This window comes from Helicoverpa zea, chromosome 6 (assembly GCF_022581195.2).
Source record: "Helicoverpa zea isolate HzStark_Cry1AcR chromosome 6, ilHelZeax1.1, whole genome shotgun sequence".
Classification (NCBI taxonomy): domain Eukaryota; kingdom Metazoa; phylum Arthropoda; class Insecta; order Lepidoptera; family Noctuidae; genus Helicoverpa; species Helicoverpa zea.
In genome coordinates, this window is record NC_061457.1 from 5955130 (window position 1) to 5961129 (window position 6000).

The following is a 6000-nucleotide window of genomic DNA, read 5'->3' on the forward strand; positions in this document are numbered from 1 at the left end:
TCATCCCCCGTAGGTGATAGCGTGATAATATATATCCTATATGTTGAACTGGCCCCCAGGTAATATTCATGCAAAATTTGATTTAAATCTATGCAGTACTTTTCGAGTTCAGTGAGACCAAACATACAGACAAACAGACAAACAGACATACAGACAAACAGACAAAAATTCTAAAAACTATATATTTGGGTTCAGAATCGATAATAGATCACCCCCCAAGTATTCTTTTAAAAAAATATTCAATGTACAGTTTTGACTTTCCTATCATTTTATTATATGTATAGATATTGAAGTGTTACTCAATTCCTTTAAAAACGGAATAAGAACAATTATTATGTAAATTGCTATGTACAGTTAGGTACATAAGTTTTGTAACAAAGGCGTCGTGCAGAATGTCCCGTTAATTAAAAATCAAGACGGCCACATTATTCTTCAGCACGTAGCGCCCAAATTACTTTGTCATTAGGTAACACAGCCACTTTATTTTACTACTCAAATATTTTATCACAGACTTTTCTAATGATATAGGCTTCGCTTATATAATTTAACAGTTTCAATATAGAACTAGCTGCCCTGGAATATTTTACAGATATTTAACAGAGACAGTAAAATACAAAAAAAAAATGTAAAAAAATGTGTGGAAATAGTATTTTTTTGCACAAATGAAAACAGATGGCTGTTTGAATTTTGATGGCAATATAGGCACATAATATTATACGAGGGACGCTTAATAGCAAACTGTTATTACCGAGGTTATTATTCGCAAATGTTCGTGCCATATTGATGCAATTTATTTGTGTCATCAGCACAATATAAATTAGAACGATGTCAAATTATATTTTACTCATCGAATATTAGCGATATTTTCTTTAATCTATTATATTTTCTTTATTCTATAATCTATTAAAGTTGTTTGGTTTAGATTACCTATTAAAGTTGTTTTTTCAAGAAAAATATTGTTTTGGTTGCTTCATTACAATATAAATTATATTAACATTGAAATTGGCTCATTATTGTTAAAAATATCTAAAAAACACTACTGCCCAAATAGCAATCTGAATAAAAAGTGTATCATCCTCAAGTTAAGAAACATAATATTTGTAAGATTTTTTAAGGGATGGAGGACCTAAGCCGTGATTTAAGTTTTTATTTTAGTTCTCAAACTCATTACTAAGCTGTCAGCTGTCTAAAGTAGTTCAACTCAGGTTCAACTTTGCTGTAATGACTGACAGAAAGAAAGTTCGCCCTGTTGATAGTTGTAGCAAACTGTCAACTTTGCTACGGCGTAGCAGAGCGTAGCGCTACGAGACTTGAACTCTGCAGACCTGTATTTATACAGGGAGCTGCATTATATAAAGTTTTCAAACAATAATAATCAATTTATGGATTATTACTAAAGGTACTCGCCGTACCTTTTAATTTCACATCGTTTTGTATACTCTTTTAAAAAAATGGGCAAAAAATATTTTACGGTCTCTGAAACTGGTATGTTGATTGGAGCGTCTTTTCTATTTTGTTCTAACACAAAATAAAGAGACTATAAAAACAATACACTTACATATACATAAAGCTGGTTTATAGTTCTATTTACAGCACATCGTGTCTTTTGCAAGCTAAGAGAATAAGGAAAATCCAAATATAAAGAGTAAAGCAAGCCTTGCGGGAGTTCTTCGCGATATAATCAGAGAAATAAATGGCGTCGTTTATTACCATTATCCTGGCAGGATGAGGGCTATGAGGGTCGTGGACTCAATTCTGGATAAGCATCCATACGACACTACGTAATATGTACAAGTTTATAATCATCACTCGCTTCTGAACGTAATGCCTCTGTGTCGGTCCAGCCTCACAAACTGGGATAAAATTATTGTTGATTCCAGTATTCAAACCAAAACCATTCAATAGTACAGTGATAAACATCGTAACAAAGGTAATTTGCGAAACATGACATGTTATTAATGGAAAAGTGCTTACAACTGGAACTAGCGGCCACAAATCATCGATAAAATGTGTCATCGATGCTATGTAGCGGCGGAGGTTTCTATCTGTTTCAGTTATATATGAATGCCGTCCAATAAATCGAAGCGAGCTGAGTGCTCTCATCGCCTACTATTGTTACATTTTTAAAGTGAACTCTCAACTAAATAACGCTTTTCTGAATACAAAAACAGTTTCAATGTTCTCTCTAATCCAGTTTCATTCCACTCGTTTCGATTTATGTGGACAAATCTCTGAAAATCCGATTATGCGCCGAGAGAATCCCCGTCTGAAATAAAATTGATTGTTTTTAAACAGAACTTAACTAAGCGGTAAAAATAGATTAAAACTTTAAGATAACAGAGCTAAATTTATTATGATAAGTTTGTGATTTGATTGTGTTATAAGTGAATTCAAATGAACACAATTATATCAATCCCGATAAACTTTCCACTTGTCAAATAGAACGCTTATATAAGTTTTGGAATACACAATAGACTTGATGATTCAATTTAAACTAAACGTGGAGTTTATAGACTATAGAATAGAATAGAAGTTGACCTTGACTGGTGGTCAGGTTATATTTAACATTTTATCTCGTAGAATATTTATAATCCAGCTAGATTTACACATTAACATCAGTATGAAACAAATGTTATAAGCATCTATTGCAACAGGCTGTTCGTGTTTAATTTAGGAGAGAGGAAGTCAACCAATTGGAGAGGGGAATACTGATGATTGATGTGCCAGCTAACTTCGCAGCCAGAGGGTATCGAACAACACAACCAGGCCATCCAGATGTCCTCCGATATTAAAAATATTGCTGTTCGGCTTTTGTTTGGACTTTTTTATACGAAAAAACATTGAACATTTGATGAATATAGTATTCAATCAATTAACAATAAATGAAATTTGAAAAATTGTTGCTGTTGGTATATTTGTTTGTAGACATTGTTTATAAGGACTGCAATTACTTCTTCGTCATTAACAAATACTATTATTTTATCTATGCCGTTTAATTTATTGTAAAATCTCCTACGATCAAACTATTTCATACTCATTATTTCTGTCACAAGAAAACCTTCAAGTCAAATACAATATCAAATATCATGTAAGTGAAACCTACAGCCGTAAGAAAGCTAAGAAACGAACAAACGCGTTTAGTTTTATCCACGTTGTTTTTCCTCATAACGCGCCGCGTGCAAAGCTTTTTACGCAACGTAAGTATAAAGAATTTTATGTCATGAATCCCAATCTGGAACCTCCGAAATGATGACAAAAACAGTGTATATTTTCTACTTTTTATACGACGTAACTTTCAAGAATACCTAACTAACCGAAACGACTTACAGGGCTTACATGCTAGATGATTTTTCGCTCGGTTTTCCCGGATCGTAAGGGTGTTACCGAGCGTATACATATGTGCAACGTTAACATTTGATAACTACTTCTGCAAAAAGAGGATGAGTGTTTTTTTGCTGCTCGGAATCTATAGCGCGTAGCAAAGCCCAGCTGATACGCGCAAGAAAATCCGCAAACGCGAAAGTGCTCTTAGTTTTTGTTACGACAACGATGAAAGAAAAGTATAAACTCGTATGTTATAAGAGCTTTTATAAAGACACAGATCTTGTATTCTTTGGTTTTCTTTCGTCTTGTCAAAATTGCGATTCCCTGTACGGGCTTTAGTCGGACATATTCGTATAGAATGCAGTTGTTATGGTTAAAGTTGGCGTAACTCCCATCTATCCAGACAAAGCTCTTGGTACCCGACATACTTTATTTAAGTTCATCTACATAGCGGGAGGATTGGACTACAATATTTGACAAAAGCCAAGTGCGGTTTATAGAAGAATTGAGAACAAGATAAATCAATCCAGTCACATGTAGTCTTGCCAACGAAATCACAACGAAGTAAAATATTGTTGCATCAGGCGGAATATCAAGAATATTGCGGAATATTATTGGGGTTAACGGAAATGTCTAGAGTGGTTTATTGCGTATGTTGTTTGCAGCTCGAGGTTTAATATCCGACTTCCCACTGGCTCCGTATCCATTACACTCACGGCTCAAACAGCTCGTTCGGTATATTCCGACGGTTCGCAATCTCTTAGCATTCCACCACCGAGTGTAATTGATTCTACTTTCATGGATATAAGCTTCGTTTAACTCAAAAGGTTTGTTTCCAGCTTTTCGTAGAAGTTTTGTGTTCTGATTAATTTTGTTGCGAGTTACAAAACAGTTTTTAACTTGTAAGGACATTTTCCGTTTTATAGCGAGCTTGTTTCTTTTTGTTTATTGGGACAGAACGCTTTTAATGGGACATTAAGTTTTAAATGGAACAAATAGCGCTGGTTTTAATGGATTAGTGCTTACATACTGAGGAAAACTACTTTTCTTTGATATATTACTGAGTACCATCTTATTAAACCTTTTTTAGTTTGTGTTTTAAAGTCTGTCTGAAGTCTACAACCCAGTTATCAGGACAGTCTCATACTCCTTGGTGAGACTGGTTGTCAGATAGTTGTTAGTTTCTAACTACCCGTTACGACTGTCAGAGATGTTTAATTGACAGCCGGGACCCAACAATTTACCGTGCTTTCCGAAACACGGAAGTGCTTGTCATGGCAAGATGGTCACCCATCCACGAGCTGACCGTGCCGAGCTTTCCTTAGTCGATCTTCACACTGCCCCACATCATGCTGCATATTGCGTGTCGACGCACCTACGCGCGTTCTTGCGGGAGTGCAGATCTGCATCATCGTGCACTTTTCGCGCACTCACGCGCGTAGGTGCGTTTTGTAGATTCACGCACGGCGGCTCTCATCGAGATACATTTTCAAACACACACATCACGCCCATTCAAAATCACGCGCAACACTGCGGGATTCGGTGTGCCATACCATGCGTCTCGCCCCGCACCTACGCGTGGATGCATTTTCAGTGTGTTGGACTGTGTGTGTTTTCCATACAAACGGAGATATTTACAAGCAACGGAAGAAAACGCATCCACCCGCTACGCTGCATCATGCGGGGCAGTGTGAGAATCGCCTTAACCTTATCATCGATCGAACCGCACTGTTTTATTTATTTACTAGCTGTTGCCCGCAACTTCGTCTGCGTGGGCAATATAATAGTCAAAATACTACTTATCCCGTAGGTGCATTCTTTCACGTGACAGTATAATTAGGATTAGCACTTAGCAGTCGCATAGATTCACTGATCAAGGTTGTGTTGTGGATGTGACCATTTATCTAAACAAAAGAAGTAAAGTTTGTGACGTTGTGAATATCTCTGGATCTAGTCAGCCAATTTGGAAAATTATTACGTATGGTGCGTAAGTAATTTTCACAGGAAACAGCTATAATCTATGTCTATATGCTTTGAATCTGACAAAGCTGTCATTTGTACATTTTCTGCAGCTGCTGCGACTAATCAGAAGCCAGAAAGTCTGTCAGTCTTACCATGGATATCGTCTTGTGTAGTTGACTGGATTGAAGATAGGTAGATAGGTAGTCGCTCCAAGCAAAATATTGGTACTCAAACAGATTCGGTGACTGGAAGCCAACACCAACATAGTTGGGGAATAGCTGGATGGATGATAAAATGAGTCATCATCATCAGCAGGTGCATAGGGTAGGATAGTTTCACTTACTCACTATGGTAAGGCTGACCCCACATCAGGCGTGCGCGATCCTCGGGCGTGTGAGTAGCGCGGGAGTCGCGAGCGCGCTGCGTGAACGTCTCGTTTTGCTGCCCTGCGGCATGTGTGAAGAGTGCAAGCGACGCGCTCGCGGCGAGCACGCGGCGCTCGAGTTGCGTTCTGACCCCTTCGCCCGCTATCCCCGCCGCCCGCTAAACGCCTTAGCAGTTAAACGTCAAGGAGAGCGGCGCGTGCGCGCCGCGAGCGCGCTGCAAATGCCGCAGGGCAGCAAAACGCGACGCTCACGCAACGCGCTCGCGACGCACGCGCGGCGCCCGCGCTACTCACACGCCCGAGGATCGCGCACGCCTAATGTGGTGGCC